General features: G+C 47.5%; 1 long non-coding RNA gene across 1 annotated transcript; it reads right to left on the reverse strand.

The window, feature by feature from the left end:
* Window positions 1-19,613: 19,613 nt before the first annotated feature.
* LOC145798421 (uncharacterized) lies at window positions 19,614-20,344 on the reverse strand. Its single transcript, XR_014339270.1, has 3 exons — window positions 20,171-20,344; window positions 19,881-20,042; window positions 19,614-19,787 (listed from the first exon to the last, which is right to left on the reverse strand). It is a non-coding gene; the product is annotated as an uncharacterized LOC145798421 (long non-coding RNA).
* Between the last annotated feature and the right edge of the window lie 1,326 nt (window positions 20,345-21,670).

Below are 21,670 nucleotides of genomic sequence, written 5' to 3' on the forward strand. Positions count from 1 at the left end.
ATTCTGATTGTGTGTGAATCTTTGCAAGTTGGCCTTCGGTAATCTCGGATTACTGGCCATCATGGCACCACTCTACTAGGGGCGGTTTGGGGTCGTGACACATTGTGTCCCCTCAAGGTATAGACGTAGACAAAGCTAAGGTTGACCTCAATGCAGGCCTCCCTCAACTCACTTCTGTGTCAAGTTCAGTCTTTTCTAGGGCATACAAGTTTTTAGCGTCGATTCATCAAAGACTTTAGCAAAATACCCCGTCCTTTGTGTAGTTTATTGCTAAGGATGCACCTTTTGATCTTTGATGATGCATTTTTGAAATCTTTTAAAACACTTCAAGCAGCCTTTTTTACTGCCCCCATCATGCAATCCCTTGAGTGGTCCCTTCCTTTCAAGTTTATTTGTGATGCATCTGATTATGCCCTCGGCACCGTCTTGGGCCAAAAGGGTGAATAAAGTTCCCCATGTTATATACTATGCTAGTCGTACTCTTTCTGATGCTCAATTAAACTACACTACCACGGAGAAAGAGTTACTAGTTGCTGTCTTTGCACTTGATAAGTTCCAGTCCTACGTCCTAGGGTCTAAAGTCATTGTGTTCACTTACCACGCCACTTTGCGGTACTTATTGTTCACAAAAGAGACCAAACCTAGGTTGATTAGGTGGATTCTACTCCTTTAGAAGTTTGACCTAGAAATTTGAGACAAGAAGGGATTGGAGAATGTCGTCACAAAGCATCTATCTTGAATCCTTACTGAGCGCGCGAGTGATCCCTTTACTTTGTACGACTCATTTCTAGACAAGCAACTTTTTACGATGTCACAAGTGACCCTCCCGTGGTTTGCTCCCGTGATTTGCTCACATTGTGAATTACTTGGCAAATGGGCAAATTCCTAAAACTTGGTCTAAGCAAGACAAAGACCGATTTTTCTCACAAGTCAAGCACTATTTCTAGGAAGACTCGGAATTGTACAAGTATTGTCAGGATCAAGTGATTCGGCGTTGTGTGCCTGAGATTGAAACACATAGCATTCTCACCTTTTATCACTCTCATGCATGTTGTGGCCATTTCAGTGGGCAGCAACGGCCGCCAAGGTCTTACAACATGGGTTCTATTGGCCCTCTATCTTCAAAGATGCCCATAACTTTTGTAGAGCTTGTGTGCATTGTCAACGAATGGGCTATATGTCATGACGAGACATGATGCCGATGACCCCCATTTTGATTGTTGAGATTTTTGATGTTTGGGGCATCCACTTCATGGGTCTCTTTCCACCATTTTTTGGATTTGACTACATTTTAGTGGTTGTGGATTATGTCTCCAAGTGGGTTGAGGCAGTGGCCACCAGATCGAATGACCACAAAGTTGTGGTTAAATTCCTCTATAAAACCATTTTCTATCGTTTTGGGTTCCCACATGCCATAATTAGTGACGGTGGCAAACATTTTTGCAACCAATTTTTTGAGGCATTGATGCGCAAATACATGATCACTCACAAAGTTGGCACTCCTAATCATCCATAGACTAATGGTCAAGTAGAGGTTTCTAATAGGGAAGTGTAGACACCCCATTTTTGACCGACCTTAAGACTCAGACGTCACCGATTGAGCGCTTGGTGATGTTACATGATGTGCTCATTCAGAAGTTTCAGAGTCACGGCCGTGAGCCCTGCCTCCGGACTTCCGAACCCTCTTCTGTGCCTTGTCTCGGTTTGCGAACCAGACTCGGTTTTCTCCGTTTCTTTTCCTGAGGGGAGGGAGAGGTCCCGTAGACCATCTCTCAGTGGCCGTAGGCTACATTTGGTGGCCGTAGGCCATTTTTCCCATTTCGGAGTCCGGTTTCCGGTTTTCGGAGCCGTCAGGCCGTGTGCCTCGGTTCGGGACCGCTTAACCATCTCCTATTGCTCTGAGTTTTGGCATACTTCCTATTTACTCCCTTTTGAGGGACACTGGGGTCTGAGAAACCCACTTCGTGGCCGAACGCCACTTTCGGTGCTTAACAGCCCATTTTCGGGACCCCGAACTGCGTGTTTTGGCCCCGGAACTTTCATTTTGCAACGATTTTTGTTCATTTTTGGCAGGTACCTCTGTTTTATCACCGGGGAGGTCACTGAAGGGTAGGAGGCCAACAATTGTTGCAGCAACCAGTTATACATCCTCCGGCGCCCTCCGGCACCCGTTTTTCGCACTTCCGGGCTAATGTTGAACCCCTTGGGCCCATTTTCTCGAACTTTGAACCACATATTTGTGATGTACACACATGTGAGGACCCTAAAAGTTGGTTGCCGGCCATTAATGCTGCTTGACCCTTTTGACCCCCTCCTTCCGGGCTAATGTTGAACCCCTTGGGCCCATTTTCTCGAACTTTGAACTACATATTTGTAATGTACACACATGGGAGGACCCTAAAAGTTGGTGGCCGGCCAGTAATTCTACTTGACCCTTTTGACCCCCTTTTTCCGAGCTAATGTTGAACCCCTTGGACCCACTTTCTTGGACTTTTAACCACATGGTTGTGTTGTACACACATAGGAGAACACCATCAGTTGGTGGCCGGCCAGAAAATCTGATTGAACCTTTTGACCCCTAGCCGGCCGGCTAGGGGGTGTGGCCGGCCGGCCACCTGGAGCAAAAGTAACTGGCCGGCCGAGATCTTGGCACTGTGCACTTTACAGCTGTGGAGCTTTATCCCCCAGAAAAGATATTTATCCGGGGGATATTTTGTGGGGGAAAGTTTGTCTCCTTTTCCCCCACCTTTACACCCCCTTGTTGGCCTATATAGCAAGCAAGATATATCCTTTGTTGGGGTTAGAAAACTTTACCTTCAAGCATCCATACACAAAGCCATCTTTATCCCTCTCATTTTCTAAAAAAACCTTAAGAATCACCATTTCTTCTACACCACCAAGTTCTACCATCACCACTTCATTTCCAGCAACAAGGAAGGTTTCTCAAAGGCAAAAGGAGCTGCAAATTGGTCCAAGAAGCAACCAAAGCCTTAGTCTTCAAGGGTAAGTAATACTTCTACTCTTTTGACCCTTTTTCTTGATCCATTTGTAAGCCCCACTTGCTTTTTGTTTCAAGCTCCAGCCCTAACTGAAAAGGGCCCTCTTTTGAGGTCATCTTCACTTTTCATTAAGGGCTCAACCCTGTTTGAGCCCTCCATGATACACTTGCTTCATTGATCCTCTTATATGTCATAATTTTGCATGCTATTTTTGGCCCATGAGTAATCTGTTTTTGAGCATGTTATAAACTGATATTAGGCTTATTTTGAGCCCCTCTTCAACATTGAAGAAGGGCCCAATACTATTTGGGACTTTCATGTTGTACTTACCTTTATACTCCTCTTTTGGTCCCATTTTTGCATGCAATGGCAGCCTACCATGCTTTTGTTTTTGGCCATTTTCCAATTCTGAAAAGGTTCTTATTTTGGTCCATTCTTCATTTTTCATTTAGATCCTTTCATGGTTTGAGACCTCCATATGCCACTTCATGTTATATCTCTCTTTTATTCCCCATTCTTGCATGTTTAGTTAGCCTACCATGCTTTTGTTTTTGTCCATTTTACAGTTCTGAAAATAGTCCTATTTTGGCCCATTCTACATGTTTCATTAAGAATCTTTGACTGTTTGGTGAATATTTTGCATACTTCATGTTATAGCCATTTTTGAGCCTCATTTTGCATTGCATTTTTAGCATGATTGTATATTGATCCGAAGCTTGCCATATACTGTAAATATTCATATTTTTGGTTCCACTTCAGTGTTGTAGAAGGAAATTTTTCAGTTTGGGTTTTGCTTATATCGCTTGCTTCATTACCCCTCTTTTGGCCCCTATTCTTGCATGCCATTTTTTCCATACCTATGCTTGCTGTTTGGCCATGTTTATAACTGTGAAAGTGCCTTTTTTGGGACTTTCTAGCTTCTGTATTTGCATTGCATGTCCATATTGTGCATGTTTAGCATAGCTATAGGCCATTTCGGGTGCCTAAATTCACATTTCGGGACAATTCCATGCATTTCATGTCATTTCGCCTCATTTCGGGACTGTTTCCCCTCATATTTTAGTGCTGAAATTCCATTAGAATGATTGCTATCCATTTCATGTCATTTCATCACATTTTATCATCGCCTCGGTTTGCGTGCCCGTGTGCACGCATTTCGAGGCACTCCATTTTTATCCGCCGGCATCCGATGTGAGTGTGGCTGAGGCTCACTCATGTTGGTATAAGCCCATTTGTCATTTCCATGTCATTTCATCACATTTTATCATCGCCTCGGTTTGCATGCCCGTGTGCACGCATTTCGAGGCACTCCATTTTTATCCGCCGGCATCCGATGTGAGTGTGGCTGAGGCTCACTCATGTTGGTATAAGCCCATTTTTTATTTCCATGTCATTTCATCACATTTTATCATCGCCTCGGTTTGCGTGCCCGTGTGCACGCATTTCGAGGCACTCCATTTTTATCCGCCGGCATCCGATGTGAGTGTGGCTGAGGCTCACTCATGTTGGTATAAGCCCATTTGTCATTTTCATGTCATTTCATCACATTTTATCATCGCCTCGGTTTGGTGCCCGTGTGCACGCATTTCGAGGCACTCCATTTTTTATCCGCCGGCATCCGATGTGAGTGTGGCTGAGGCTCACTCATGTTGGTATAAGCCCATTTGTCATTTCCATGTCATTTCATCACATTTTATCATCGCCACGGTTTGCGTACCCGTGTGCACGCATTTCGAGGCACTCCATTTTTATCCGCTGGCATCCGATGTGAGTGTGGCTGAGGCTCACTCATGTTGGTATAAGCCCATTTGTCATTTCCATGTCATTTCATCACATTTTATCATCGCCTCAGTTTGCGTGCCCGTGTGCACGCATTTCGAGGCACTCCATTTTTATCCGCCGGCATCCGATGTGAGTGTGGCTGAAGTCCTCTCATGTTAGTATAAGTCCATGTCACCTTTCCCATGCCATTTTAGTCACTTGCATTGCATTCTGTCATTTTCTCGGTTTGCGTGCCCGTGTGCACGCATTTCGAGGCATATCATTTTCACAGCATAGTGCATACTAGGTTGTATCTTAGATTGCATTCTGTCATTTTCTCGGTTTGCGTGCCCGTGTGCACGCATTTCGAGGCATATCATTTTCACAGCATAGTGCATACTAGGTTGTATCTTAGAGTGCATTCTATCATTTTCTCGGTTTGCGTGCCCGTGTGCACGCATTTCGAGGCATATCATTTTCATAGCATTGTGTATGTTAGGATTGTATCTTAGTTGCATTTCATGCATATCATGCATATTGTATCGTGTCCGGAATAGGATTTAGCCCGGACACGGGAAACGAGGTACATTTCGTACTCCGAGTGACGGAATGTGTCTCAATTCCCCAGTCACCGACACTCCGGATTATCCATGATGGAGTTAGGTTTTAGCTGTAGTTTCATATGCATTCATCCTATATTGAGTTGTGCATTTCGACTCCTCGGCCATCATGCCTCGGTATGCGTGATTGGTGGCACGAGGATCGAGACATGCATATATCTGTGCAAATACATTGCTATGTCCCTTTCCTGCTCTCTGTTGCAGCAAAACGAAGAATCAGCAACCTTTTAGGGCTTGGCACGCATTTCTAGAACAGGTGTAAACAGAGGCTAATTGGGGCATTCCGGTGGATTTCCGCGCAAGACAACCCGGACATGCATCATCCATCAGAAGCAAGGCAGTCCCTGGCTTGCACGCCAGCTTTATTTGATTTCTTAGTTAATTCATTAATTAATTAGAATTTTGTAATATTTTGGACTGCAATATTCTTTTATTCGGGACTGTAATATTTGGACTGTATTATTTATTCGGACCTTCTGCGCGAGGGCACAACTGTAATTAGTGTACGTGAGTGTGATGTATGTCTTCCAACCCCACGTCTTTCTCCCTTTTATTTATCCGCTTATGATGGTTAGATTAGGGCATATTTAAATTAGCATACAGTATGACAGCATGTTTGCATTCATCCATCTGTATTGCATGCACCGGGCTCGGCGCATCATGCTAACTGCATTGTATTTTCAATTCCAAATTGAATACATGTTAATTGTAGCATTCCAAAAGCCATGTTTAGAATAGCCGAGCCTGCTATAGTTGCATCTTTGCATGTGTTGCATTAGGCATTCTGTATACCTAGGATCATGCATGATTTCTAATGTAGTTTCTGTTTTTGGCTTGGAGTACTCGGTAAGTTTTATGCTTTAGCATCCTTGCATACGTGTGAGTGACTGCCACGAATAGCATGCTTACCATGAGGCTATGTGCTTATATGATATACTTGCCTGAATGCCTGTGGGTGAAGGTTGGGTTATCTGAATTGGAATAAATCATCAAATGTTTCAAGCCTACCTGCGGGTAGCAAACCATTTTCAAAAACAAACATGAAATGTTTCGTTCCAATTCAGGCGACCCGGTCTATACTTGTATGCTGTGCGCATCACATAGTAACCTAGGCTAATAACCGGAATAAGAACTCACAATGTTTTCAAAAATTGATATCATGGTTAGTAGAGGCCGGTCTATGACCGGGCGAGCAGGGGTGCTCACGAAGTGACCTTCCCCAATCGTACCCAAGTTCCCGAGCCGAGGCAACTTTGGTGATGACGGACACGTGGCCTTTTGGCACCGAGTCAGGGTTTCCTAAATTTCCCAAAATAAAATATTTAGGTGGCGACTCTGTATCTGGCAAAGCAGTCCATGTTTGGCACTTCTTTCAAAAATCAGTTTTCTCAAAACGATTTGCCAGATTTGGACTCTTTGGTTCAGACTTAGAACCGTGACAATTTGAGAGTACTGAGCTGTAGTGACCCCAAAATGAACGGAACGGGAGCTCGTTCCTCCTGGGGCGTTCCGGGGACGTCTACAGTTTCTGGCGACTCTGCTGGGGATTTAGAGAACTTGACTCGAACTCACGATATCTATTTTTGACTACACTTGTGTGTTTCTTTGCATTGCATTTGCATTGGTGCGCCTAGGACACCGTGTTTGCCATCTGCTATTCCTGAACGGTTTGCCGGAGGCTTGTCTTGTCAAGGCATGACCATAAGGCTGACCGGTTGTGGGCTCTGCCAGTATGGAAACACAAACCCCGGTTTTACCGGGGCACCCTCTTTGGCCATTCGACCTAGTGCATATTCGGATCCATAGTGACCATTCCAAATTAGGACAGGTTGCTTACCCGTTCATAGGTTGTTTGAAACCGCTGCGTGCGTAGTGAAACCCTAGCTCCTGACAAAATAGGACAGGGAAACCCTACCCCAACATAGGGGTGTTTTGGCTCTCACTTATCTGTTATGTGCTTTAGAGTGCGTCTCTACAGGAATGCATGTATCAGTATATGAGTTTGGGCATCAAGCTTGCGGGCTTCAGTTCAGTATTGTCAGTATCAGGCCTGCGGGCATCAGATCAGTATATGAGTTTGAGTATCAAGCCTGCGGGCATCAGTTCAGAATTGTCAGCATCAGGCCCGCGGGCATCAGTTCAGTATTACGGGTAACAGGCCTGCGGACATCAGCCAGTATTTGAGAATTAGTTATCTGCGGATATCAGATTCTGTTTCAGGGGACAGTGATAGAGGGATAATAATCAGTGTTTGAGGACAGTGTGTTATTCAGCTTATTGACTGTGTGTTGATTATGCCCGACTGTGTGTCATGCATTTTATTTTAAGCTGTTATGCTGCCCGTTTATCTGTTTATTTATTTCCTTTTCGCTTTATTTATCTTTTGCTAGGTCAGTACTAGCACAATTGCTTCCAACCCAACAGGCATTCCCCAAGCACTTTGGACACGAGGTCGTCGACTCCATCGATCTGAGGATCTAATTGACGGACAGCCAGTGTTCCATTCTCTACCCCCTGTTACCAGAAGAAAGCAGAAAAAGCGCAGTATATCTGAACAGAGATCATCAGAACAGTGGTTTCCCCCATCAGTGGACAGTTGGATTGAGATCCCCATTGAGACAGATCTGCCAGTAGTTCAGAAAAATCAAAACAGTATGACGGCACCAACAGGAGTTGAGGAAATGATGCGCCAAATGCAGGAAACCATGCGGGCCATGCAGCAGGATGCTGTTCGCCGAGATGAACTCGCTAAGCAACAGGCCGAAATTATGACCCAACAGGCTGAGCTGATTACCAAATTGCAACAGCAGAATACAGCGTCTGCTTCACACCAAATCCCTCCTCCGGCAGGGGCTCCATTACCTGAGCAGGCACCTACTATTCAGAACGCCCCACCAAATGCCCAGAATACCCTGCCGAATGTCCAAAATTTACAAGAGGACACGAATCTTCCAACGGGGCCAGCTCCGCCCCCGCTTCCACCACAACTGTCCAAGGTCCATACATCCAATCACCCGGACTCTCCATTCGAGGTCGAGGTTGATCATACAGCTCTGAAATTGAGCAAATTGGAGAAGCTCTTCAAGAAATCCCAAGGGGTCAAGGCTATGCCGGATATCGAAGATGGATATACCGAGGAGGCCGTAACACTCCCCGACAGGTTCAAAATGCCACAAATCGACCGCTTTGACGGGACCGGTGACCCCATGGTCCATATCCGACTGTTTGCAGACATCTTGCGGCCAATGGGCCTAACACGACCACAGAAGCTCTCACTATTCGGCCGAACCCTGTCGGGTGTGGCCTCCCATTGGTACGCAAGATTACAAGATGAAGTGAAGAAGAATTGGGATGAGATGGCTGAGGCCTTTGTCACGCAATATTCATACAACACTCAGATCGAGATCACAACTCGTGATCTCGAAACGACAAGGCAAGAGCCCAAGGAAACTTTCTCAGACTTTGTGATCCGATGGAGGGCAAAGGCGTCAATGATGACTTTAAGTCCCACCGACAAAGATCAAATCCGGATGATTGTGCGCAATCTCCACCCAAAGCTGATGCAGAGAATGATTGCAGTCCCCTTCCTTACTTTCGCAGATTTACATGATATGGGGGTGCAAATCGAAGACGCAATGAAACAAGGTCTGTTTGACCACGACAGGGAACAACCGAGGAGGACCTTCAACTGCAACAACAATGTAGGCCCGAGTGGCGCTGCAAATACAAGAGCCTCGGAAGTTAGTATGGTCACCACCACTCCCCCTCCCCCTCCAAGGCCCATGACTGCCACACCCTTCTCCGGCGCGTCCGGAAGCAACACACAAGCCAACAGATTCCAACCGCGAGGCCAAAGAACCTTTACCCCACTATATATGCCTCTGACCAAGGTTCTGGGAATATTGATCAGGAAAGATCATTTGAAACCCCTGGAGCCAAAGCCATTACCGAATCCACTCCCCCCCCTCCTATGAATCATCAAAGTACTGCGCATATCACCAACAACACGGTCACGACACCGACCGTTGTTACAGATTGCGTCATGAGATCCAAGATCTTATTGACAAACAGGTGATCGCACCTCCTGATAAACCCAATGTCACAACCAACCCTCTCCCACCACATAACCAACCTCCACCTCCCAAAAGAATTAATTTTATCCAGATTGGGGTCGCATCTTACGATCCTAGCATCTATATTACGCCCACCCACCTACCCAAGCCAGAGGTGCTCCTCCCCGATTGCACTGACTTCTTGTGCATGGTGGACATCTCCAAAACCCAACCAGAACCGATGGTGGTGACCGTCGAAGACAGGGCAGGGCAGATTTTGGGGGAGAATGAGATTGTTGAATCTGGGACTGGACAGAATTTTGTTGAGGGAGCCTATGATCCAAGCGAGTATATCCTATCAACCAGCCGAATTGGGCTAAGTGTAGAATTTCCAGAGACAGGAGAGCTATGCATGATCCGGGGGGACGGATCTGGGCTATGGGCAGATAATCTGACAGCCGTAGAGGAGGACTTTGCTAACTTGCAATTTCTCGATGACCAGGAACTGGAGGATACGTCAATCAACTGGTACGATTATGAGGGATCAGAGGAGGCCACTGGATGGCTCGAGGATCAACCAGATGCAGTGGGGGAAGCCCAACCAGAACAGAGCCCGGTAGGGGCGGAAGTATCAGTTGTGGCCGGAATGGCCGAAAGTCAAGTTGTATCGCCAGAGAGCGCCGGTGCTAAGAATTCCGCTCGAGACATGGGCATTACAGATACGGGAATTGTTGAACAAGCAGCTGTACTGATGCAGCTGGAACGAGAAAAGTTTGAGGAGGCTGAGAGAATTAGGAAAGCTAAGGGCCCTGAGGGGACTGAAAGTGCTGTGTGCACGAAAACAGACAATGCTGCGAGCATATGGACAGAGAGCACTGAGAGTGCGAGTGGACCGGAGCCAGACAGGTGTCTGTTGGCTGCCAGCGGAATGTGGTGGGAAGATGACGACCTGTGTCTTGCCCACACCGATGAAGACTGGGGAAGTGGCCAGCCGGATGATACTTGGTACCTCGATGAGGTTGACCATATGACAAGAAGCGGGCGGTACTTCAAACCCCCACACCTGGACCAACCCGAGGCATCCGGGAAGGATAGAGAAGCAGAGAAACAGAAGGAGAAGCAGATTGAAGAGGAAGCTGTGCTGAAGCAATTAAAGAAGATACAAGCAGACATCTCCATCTGGGGACTGCTAATGGCATCACGAGTACATAGAGAAGCTGTCCTATCTGCCATGGACAAGTCCAAACTCTCCATAGACACCACGCCTGAACAGCTGGTTGGGCTGGTTTTTCCGGGAGGAGGTTCCCCGGCATTAACCTTTTCGGACAAGGAGCTACCGCCCGAGGGCACAAGTCATAACAAACTTCTCTATATCTCTGTGGAATGTAGAGATAAGTGGATACCGGTGGTACTTGTTGATACCGGGTCTGCGATTAATGTCTGCCCAACCAGAACGGCATATGCAATCGGGTTAAAACCCGCGGACTTCGTCCCAACTACCCAAGTGATCAGAGCATACGACAATACCAGCAGAGAAGTGATGGGGACTGTTAAAATTCAAACCAAGGTTGGTCCAGGACAACACAACATCGAATTTCACATCTTGGACGTTCCCGCAACCTTTAACCTCCTTTTGGGGCGACCGTGGTTGCACCAGGTCAAAGCAGTCTCTTCCACTCTACATCAGATGCTAAAGTACCCCCACGGGAAAGGGGTAGCAATCGTTTTTGGGAATTCATCAATCCATCCGCCGCCGGAAATATCCACACCTGTCTTGGAGATTGAGCACGGCACGGAGGATGTGTTTTTATCGGGGTTCACTTTGGCAGAGGCCCGAATTGTGTAGAATGTCATGGCTGTAAATGAGGGTATGTACGTTAGTGCTCAATCTATTTACCTCATGAAAAAGCTAAAACATACTCCCGGGATGGGATTGGGGAGAAGCGGCCGGAAGGGCGTCTCAGTATTGGCCGAAGTGCCACACAACCCCCACGCCTTTGGACTGGGTTATCTACCCACCAAGGAGGATTGGGTGAGGAAAGGGAAAGAAATGGCCGGAAGGGCCAGAGCAAAGAAGGCCGGGAAGCCATTTGAGTTAATGCACATGCCCATCTGGGGTACCCTAAACGGACGTTTCGTCCGGGAGGGGGAAGATTTTCTATTCTGCGGCTTCCCGGAGCCATGGCTAAACGCAGAGGGGAAACGCGTGCCTGGTTTTGAAATCTTCTTCGACATACAATTATCTGGGGATGACGTTGCCGAAGCGCAGACAGGCCCACCAACTGAGGTTGAGCAATGTGAAGCAGTGGATCCTGAGAGCACAGAGCTTGAAATGGGGTTAGCACTGGCGAGTCTACTATCAGATCCTTCGATCGGCCAAGAGTGCTTGGGGGATAACTCTTCGGTTTCTGTGATTGGAGATGAAATAGCTGCGGGCTTTCCAGCGCCGATCTTGGATGCATCTATCACACCTTCTCTCATCTGGCAATATGAAGAAGGCTTTTTATCTAGCAGTTCCGGGTCAGGTAGTGAGCCGGAATCTGATTCTACCGAATCTTGTGCGTCGGAATCAGATTCCAGCTCGACTGAGTCTGAGTCCGGTATTCCTGGGGGTGATAACCCGGATGCCACAGTCCTGTCTAGGTCGTCTTTTTCATTTTCTTTTGAGTCTGTTGTAACAGAGGAATCTGACGGCTTGAAAGTATTTAATGAGAATGATGTGGATGTGGTTTCCGAGTATTTTTCTGTGCCTTTGATTTATTGCTTAAATCAGGATTTTCAAAATTTTGATGAAAACGACGAGGAAGAAATTCCCCCAGTTTTGCAACGATTAATTGATCAAGAGCAGGAAAGATTTGTTAAACCTTTGATGGATGAAATCACCACTGTGAATGTTGGTACTGAGAAGGACCCGCGGCTGGTCCAGATCGGGTCCACGTTGTCTTCGGAGGAGCGCGAGCGCTTAGTCGCTTTATTAAAAGATTTCAAAGATGTTTTCGCGTGGTCCTACGAAGACATGCCTGGAATCGATCCTGAGATTGTACAGCACCGGATCCCTCTTGATCCCGAGGCCCGCCAAGTCAAACAGAAACTCAGAAGGATTCGCCCGGACTGGGCCCTCAAAATTAAGGAAGAGGTCACCAAGCAAATTGACGCAGGGTTCCTGCTGGTATCTGAATATCCAACTTGGTTGGCCAACATTGTTCCGGTGCCAAAGAAGGACGGCAGAATTCGGGTCTGTGTAGACTTCAGAGATTTGAACAAGACCAGTCCAAAGGACGACTTCCCCTTGCCGCACATTGATGAATTGGTGGATTTCACGGCAGGACACGCCTTGCTTTCGTTTATGGATGGTTTCTCAGGCTATAATCAGATAGTGATGGCACCCGAAGACCGGGAGAAGACTGCGTTCACTACCCCGTGGGGTACATATTGTTATAGAGTGATGCCATTTGGGTTGAAAAATGCTGGAGCTACGTATCAACGGGCAACAACTACAATATTGCATGATATGATCCATAAAGAGGTCGAGGTGTACGTGGACGACATGATTGTCAAGTCCAAAGATAGAGAGGGCCACTACACCGCCTTACAAAAATTCTTTCAAAGGATCAAAGAGTTTCGGCTGCGACTGAATCCCCAGAAATGCACGTTTGGTGTTACAGCAGGGAAGATGCTAGGGTTTCTGATTACACAAAGGGGCATCGAGGTCGACCCTTCCAAAATCAAGGCCATCTTAGAAATGCCACCACCAAGGACTGAAAAGGAGTTGCGAGGCTTTCTGGGTAAAGTGCAATTCATAAGACGGTTTATTTCTAAATTAACCTTGACTTGTGAACCACTTTTTGGTCTCCTGAAGAAAGGAAAGAAATTCCAATGGAACGGCCGATGTCAAGCAGCTTTTGAGCAGATCAAAGAGTATCTACAGAACCCACCCGTGTTGTCACCGCCAGAGCCGGGGAGACCGTTGATATTGTACCTTTCGGTAACTGAGACCACCATGGGCTGCATGCTCGCGTAGGAGTCGGAAGACAAAGTGGAAAGGGCCATATACTATCTGAGCAAAAAGATGCTGGATTACGAGACCCGCTATACACCGCTAGAGAAGGCTTGTTTGGCCTTGGTATGGGCAACCAGGAAGCTGCGGCACTACCTGTTAGCCCACTCTGTAATGTTGGTTTCGCGTTTGGATCCCATCAAATATCTCTTCGAGAAACCAGCACTTACGGGTAGGCTAGCTCGTTGGTTGCTGTTGCTCTCCGAATTTGATTTGAAGTATGTAACGCGCAAGTCAGTAAAAGGGAGAGCGGTAGCGGAGTTCCTTGCCGACCACCCGGTTGAGGGGGATGAAGCGGCTGAGTATCTATTCCCAGATGAAGCCATTCTGCACGTCGAAGATGAAACTTGGACGATGTACTTTGACGGAGCGTCAAACCAATACGGGTATGGGGCGCCTGATGATTCCCGTATCCCTTTAGCATTCAAGCTCCAGTTCAAAGTCTCCAACAATGAAGCAGAGTATGAGGCATGTATTGCTGGCCTGGAAGCAGCCCTAGAACTAGGGGCAAGACGGTTGGACGTCATTGGGGACTCGAACCTTGTTGTGTCTCAAGCAAAAGGAGATTGGAAAGTCAAGGAGGAAAGGATGATAATCTACCACCAAACCTTGGATTTGTTAATTCCTCGGTTTGAGAAGCTAAATTTCACCCACCTCGTAAGAGAGAACAACAGGTTTGCAGATTCATTAGCAACTCTATCCTCTATGATAGACATCCCGTCCGGAGTCCGGATGCGTCCAGTCATTATTGATCAGAAGTTCGTGCCGGCATACGAGTCGATTTCCGCCATAGATGAGGTTCAAGACGGCAACCCCTGGTATTACGACATCTGGAACTTCTTGGAAAAGGAGACATATCCACCGGGGGCAAATGCCAAGGATAAGAGGGCCGTCAGAAGAATGGCTGCTCAGTTCATCATCTGCGGGGGAAAGCTGTACAAAAGGGGTCATTTGGGAATGCATAAGCTCTGTGTGGAAGCCGAAGAGTCAAAGTGCCTGATGGAAGCCATCCATGGGGGGGAGTGCGGTGCACACATGAATGGAGTGATGCTGGCTAGAAAGATTCTCAGACAGGGCTACTACTGGTCAACCATGGAGGAGGATTGTATTAGCTTTGTTCGGCGATGCCACAAATGTCAAATTCATGCAAACCGCATGAACATCCCGCCGTCAAAACTGTACAACATGACTTCGCCGTGGCCTTTTTCAGTCTGGGGAATTGATGTGATCGGAGCTGTTACCCCGAAGGGGTCAAACGGGCATGAGTTTATTCTAGTAGCGATAGATTATTTCACAAAGTGGGTCGAGGCCCAATCATACGCGGTGTTGAAGGCGTCGCATGTCGCAAAGTTCATCAGAAACAACATCATCTGTCGCTACGGGGTGCCAAACGAAATAATTTCAGATAATGGTTCCCACTTCAAGAAAGAAGTGATAGATTTGTTGGAAAAATACAATGTGGCTTTCCATAAGTCATCTACATACAGGCCGCAGACCAACGGAGCGGTTGAGGCCGCCAACAAGAATATCAAGCATATACTACAGAAGATGGTGGGAACCTATCGGGACTGGCCAGACAAGCTGCCATTTGCTCTGTGGGGCTACAGGACTTCAATCAGAACTTCTACTGGAGCAACTCCATATTCATTGGTCTATGGAATGGAGGCTGTTCTACCCATTGAGATTGAGGTTCCGTCGTTACGAGTATTGGCTGAATGCCAGATAGCCGAAGCAGATTGGCAGCAAAGCAGATTCGAAGAACTCATGCTCTTTGATGAAAGAAGACTGAAAGCACTGTACCACATCCAAGGCTATCAACGCAGAATTGCCTGGGCTTTCAACAAGAAGGTTAAGTCCAGGAATCTGAAAGAAGGAGATTTGGTGCTCAAAGACAACCGAGCTCCCATCCACGACCCAAGGGGCAAGTTCAAACCCAATTGGACTGGTCCTTACATCATCAGAGCTATCTGGTCAGGTGGAGCTGTGGTTCTGATGGATCTAGATGGTTTGGAGTTCTCACAATCGATCAATATGGACAAGTTGAAGAAATACTATCCTTGAGAGGCTCGCTAGGCCGAAAACCCGAAAGGGCGACCTAGGCAAAAGTCAGAGCACAAAAATTAAAAAATTAAAAAACTGAGCTCGCAAGGTTGAAAACCCGCAAAGGACGGCCTTGGCAAAAGTTAGAGCGCAAAAGGAGAGTGAAAATACTCGAGTGAACCCTAGCCTGAACTACGTAAGGCTTGATTCCCATCTTTGGGATACGTAGGCAACTTCATCTTGAAGTTCAGCCATAAACTTTTCCCCGATCAACTCTGTCCATTTTGATCATCTCAGTCATCTTTATCCATCAGCATTTATCGTGATCTCCGGTACAGTGCTGTTCAAACTAGGGGCAACTTTCCGTTGCCGCGACGGTACAAAGTTACTCAGACAAGGGGCAACTTTCCATTGCTTTGCAGTGCCGCATTGTTCTTTAGACTAGGGGCAACTTTCCAGTTGCGGGGATCTGGGGTTGTGCATCTCAGTGACAGATTTTCGGCGTGTCCAGTTTTGATCCACATCGAAAATAGTTTTGAAAAGTTTTAATAAAAGTTGACTTTGTTCAAATCAATCTTTTTACGACTAAGACCATTTTTGGACCAAAAGCGGAAAATTTTCAGTACCATAACCTTCAATTTCATTGATTTCAAAATAGAGTTCTCCTGCTCTTGCATTACAATCGAGGTTGCTTTTTTTGGTACATTCATAAAGAAAACTTGAAAATACTAAATAAGCAATAAATTTGGGGCATACTTGAATCAAGTATCTCTGTTCAAATCAAGTATCTCTGCGTCCCCTCCCAAGCTAGGCCCAACCTGTGCCTCCTCATTGAGCCAATCTAAGCACTCATCAGACAAAGTGCAACTGAAAGTGGAAGCAGGGGCCAGGAGCTCTCTAGTCCTCCATGCTGTGGCATATCGGGCAAGCTGTGCACCCCGGACCGGGAAAGCGGCTGGGTACTCAATCCCCTCCGGTGGACAGGTCTGATCATGACCAAACTGACGCAGGAACCAAAACGGAAAATAGAATACGCAGTGGGTTAGACCAATCAGTTGGATCCCAATCAGCCGAGACATACTATAGCTCATTGCCGGGAGGTTGAGCCAAGGACAACGCCAAGCAATGCCGTCTGCGGACAAATTGCACATCCAATCGAACCACCACCTTTCATCAAGAGCATTGACTAGGCGCTGCCGAAAGAAGTAGCCTCGAGCTGAATAGGCCGAGCAAGAGTCCACAACCTGCAACTTGTCCATTAACCATACCTAGGGGAGGGATGGAAAATGAGAGAATAAAGAACAGAGAGATGTACGATGAGAGAAAAGTAAGACAAGGGTTTTGTGAGAAAAAAACCGAGCCTGAGGGTCGAGTGATGTGAGCAAATATATATGTGAGGTTGGGTGGGAAACATTACCTGCAGCAGCAGTGGACTCCCAGCAAATCTAGTCGCCTCCCGGCGATAGACAGAATCTAAGCCCATCAATGTCTCAGCCAAGGTCATGGCAATACAGCTCTTCCCTTCTCTCAAGCCTTGGGCGACTTCAATCAGGCGAATGCTAGCCCCGCCGAAGCCCGAGGAAAGCAGAAAGTGAGACAACATACATAAGCAGAGGGCGTGTTGCCGGAAACCCTGCCAATAATGGTTGCTGCGGTCACCGGTGTCGGAAAAGCGATGGATCAAGCCGAGGATGTCCAGTTCCCCACTACAGATCAGAGATCGAGCGTCATGCGCCGTGAGCCCACACATCCGCCCTAAAGCCTGGGCATGGCCGAAACGGAGCTGGGGCAAGATCACTTCAGAGCACTCAGACTCCATCAAAACCTGAAAATCTTCGAAAGTGGGACACATCTCTTGGCCGCCAAAGCTAAAAACATGCGTCACTGGATTCCAGAACCTTGCCGTGGCATGGAGAAAAGGAAGCTGTAGCGGAGTACGGCACAGCGTGAATAGTGCATTCAAGCCGAAACCCCGGAAATTCAGCTTTTCTGAGCCATCTAGAGAAGAGATCCAAGATGTGACATTTTCTGCGAGAACCGCCTCCATCTTTGGCTAAAACTAAGATGAAATGAATGTTCCCGAAGTTGAGGCTTTTATAGAGGGAAAAACACTATTCACGGGGACACGTGTCAAAAATCTAGTGGCTGCAGGACTAAGTGGCCGGCCGGCCACCTTTTCTGGCTGGCCACCCATTTACTTTTTACAAAACTGGCCGGTCAGCTGTCTCTCTCCATAAAATTGGCCGGCCGGCTCCCAGGAATGGCCGGCAATGCCGCAGTGTATCCCCCTGGCCCTGTTTTACCCTTCGAGAGGAAGTTTCAAGCATTTCCATGCAACGGGAGAGTCAAAGGCCTTCATCTCCCTCCGTTTCGGATGCGTTCCGGTGCCCAGATCGTCCGAAGTACACTCTGTTATCATTTTGTTTATCGAGTTGTTGTTTTGATTATCGAGTTGTTGTTTTTCTTATCGAGTTGTATGTCGAGCGGACGTGTTTCATGTTTTTGAGTCATTGCGCTCTGTTCAAACAATCTTTGTTTAAAGTCTTGTTTATTTGCGTTGTCAACATTGTTGCATTTTGCTTATCGAGTTGTAAACTTCCTAAGGTCCTGTTATATCTTAGTAAGTTGAGTTGCTTAGTTTGTTGCGTCGGTTCACTACCTGACTTGGTGATCACAATGCACATTACCATTCAATTTCATTCTTGTGCAAAATAAATGATGCGATACGATGCTAAAAATACAAACATCTTTTCAAAAGCTATTTCATTCCATCATGCTTTACAACAAACAAAGGTACAAGTTTTACAAAAAATAAAACTGCCTAACAATGTGCAAAGTGCTACAAACTACTAGCAAAAAGAAAAATAAAGCAGGAAATAGCAACATCAAAGTCCTCGGGAATGGGAACGAGAAGCACTCCTCGTCCTCTTCTGCGGGACAACCTCCGCACCATCATCATCATCTGAGTCGGAGCTGTCATCCTCAGGATCCCCCTCAGCCTCGCCTCTGTTCCCCGAACCAAAACCGGAGCCCCCCTCATCAGCAGATGTCTCTGACTGACGATCGGTAGCCTCCTCCTCCTCCTCAGGCTCCACCTCCACAACGTGAGCCCTGCGTCTGCGGACAGGCCCCCCTCGAGCTCCTCGAAAAGGCCTAGATGGCCCGGCTCCTCGGGAAGGCCGAGATGACCCCGCCCCCTGAAAAGGCCCAGATGGCCCAGCTCCCCAAGGAGGCCCAGGTGGCCTGGCGTGCGGCTGACCGGACCATGAAGGCATCTGAAAACAAAGAGTTCAATTCAAATACATCAGTCCAAATATATACATCAGATGCAGATACAAGCAAAGGCTACGTGAAGTGGGTGCATGTAAATACAGTGTACAAGAGGGGCATGTGTCAGATGTGCTCTACACAAGTAGTCTATCGATGCAGTAGAAATCAGCATGTCATCAGAAGTATGATAAATGCCAGAAAACTGAAGGGTACCTGAATGCCCGCGACAGACAACTGTGCCTCCCTACGCAGGACCATGCCCTCGAGTGTGGCCACCAGTCCAACCACCTCCTCCATATACCCTCGATGTGGCTGCAAATATGAGCTCATAATCATCAGTGAACAAAAGAATGTCTAAACATCTGAATGATGAATGAAAAACAGTGGAGCATACCAGCGGTGAGTCAGGATCAATGGCGTATCGATCACTGGGCATCGGAGGCTCTAGTGGGATCGGGGTCGGAGAGATAGCCCCATACTGCCACGCCATCAACTCAGTGGGCATATCTGGCCATCCAGGATGAGGATAAGCCGACGGAGTCGGAGGAACCGGTCTACTCCCGCCTCTAGATGTACCGGCCCTGCTAGTAGAAGGGGCGTCTGCAGCCCGAGCCTGAGCCTGGCCCGAGGATGATGTACCGGCAGGCCTCATCATCGGGATACGAGCACCCGTCAATGGAGGCATCAAATATATGTGACGGTAAGTGGCGTAGTCCCCCTCCTCAATATGTAGTAAAGCATCACTACCCAGCATGGCGTCGACTACCTCCGAGTAAGAGAGCCTGTCAGTAGTCCGCATACTGGCTGGGGGTACTGCGGGAAGATCCTGAGAAAGATACCCCCATACCTGGCGCAGAAAGCGTTCCCCCAGGAACCATACCCTGCCAACCGGCCCTTCGAGCAGGACCCTATACTGGGAGATGTCCGACCCTCCGGTATACTGAAGTCGGAGACCATCACCCAGGGGCGCCCAAGGCTGCCATGTGATCTGCAGATGATAAATGCATAAAACAGTCAGAAATCGAGAATATACAGAGCAAATCAAAGATGAAAATGAAAAGAACTAAAAGTTCTGAGGTACCTCTGAATGTCGCACAGTGTCAAAGTACTGTCGCAGGTAAAGGAGGGTCTCTCGATGTCTCGGCCGGTGCGGGCCCTCGAACACCAATGAATAAGGGGTCATGGAAATCCCTGCCACCTCCAGCTCTGGGGCTAATGATGGGAAGTATACATAGACCCATAGCTGAGAAAAGCAGTGCAGAATGTAAGTACTAAATGCTGAAAGCAAGATACAGACTGTAAAAGTGCGCTGTGTGTGCAATGTACCAATAATGAGAAGCAGAGATGTAAATCAAGGGGACAGAAAAGTACCTCCCAGGCTCTCCAGTAGCCGCCAAGTAAATCGCCCCGCCCGCGGGAGGTCGCGCTCATATAAAAGTAAAGGGTAGCCAGGCCGGCGCCACCCCAGTCATATCTACTGACCTGTGATAGGTCGACTAGGGCGCTCAGCATATATAACCCGACTGTGTTCCCTCTGTCGGCGAACAGGGTAGTCCCGAAGAGGAACATAAGGAAACCACGGGCGTACTGCTCCGTCTCCTCGGGACTCTCAAGCACCATCTCCGCCCGCCGGAAGTGGGAAGAGAACCAAGTGTATCGGACTCTCCCAGAAACCCTGTCAACAGGCGGGCGAGCCCCCAATAGATACATCCAGGCGGCCTCCCACTCGCCCATATCCTCATCATAAGGGATGGACCAACCTCCGATGTCTAAGCCAGTCAACACAGCAAAGTCTAGGGGCGTCATGGTCATGTCCCCAGTGGCCGAGAAATGAAAGGAGTTGGTGGTGTCCCACCATCTCTCTACCAAGGCTGCCATCAGTGTCCTCCTGGCAGGACAACGGGACAACCCGACACAGAAGGGCCCAAATCCTGCCAAGTCCACTAAGTCTCGGACGCCCTCCGGGAGCTCAGCATACCAGTCCCGTGCGATGGTGGAACCATACCCCCGCACACTGCGGGAACAAACCTGCATTTAGAATGAATACATGTGTCAATAATGAAATGAATGGGCTGTGTGCCAATGACATGAAATGGGCTGTGTGCCAATGAGATGAACTGGGCTGTGTACCAATGAGATGAATGGGCTGTGTGCCAATGAAATGAAATGGGCTGTATGCCGATGAAGTGAAATAAGCTACATACAAATTCTAATCTGGGCAGCGTGTTCAGAAAATTTGAAGTTTGGGCTGCGTGTTCAACTTTCAGTTAAATTGTGGGCTGCGTGTTCACTATCTATCTGGGCTGCGTGTTCATAAAATTTGAAATTTGGGCTGCGTGTTCAACTTTCAGTTAAATTGTGGGCTGCCTGTTCACTATCTATCTGGGCTGCGTGTTCAGAAAATTTGAAATTTGGGCTGCGTGTTCAACTTTCAGTTAAATTGTGGGCTGCGTGTTCACTACCTACTTGGGCTGCGTGTTCGGAAAATTTGAAGTTTGGGCTGCGTGTTCAACTTTCAGTTAAATTGTGGGCTGTGTGTTCACTATCTACCTGGGCTGCGTGTTCAGAAAATTTGAAGTTTGGGCTGCGTGTTCAACTTTCAGTTAAATTGTGGGCTGCGTGTTCACTACCTACCTGGGCTGCGTGTTCAGAAAATTTGAAGTTTGGGCTGCGTGTTCAACTTTCAGTTAAATTGTGGGCTGCGTGTTCACTATCTATCTGGGCTGCGTGTTCAGAAAATTTGAAATTTGGGCTGCGTGTTCAACTTTCAGTTAAATTGTGGGCTGCGTGTTCACTACCTACCTGGGCTGCGTGTTCAGAAAATTTGAAGTTTGGGCTGCGTGTTCAACTTTCAGTTAAATTGTGGGCTGC

This window comes from Camellia sinensis, chromosome 8 (genome assembly GCF_055761805.1).
Source record: "Camellia sinensis isolate YWXY chromosome 8, ASM5576180v1, whole genome shotgun sequence".
Classification (NCBI taxonomy): Eukaryota; Viridiplantae; Streptophyta; class Magnoliopsida; order Ericales; family Theaceae; genus Camellia; species Camellia sinensis.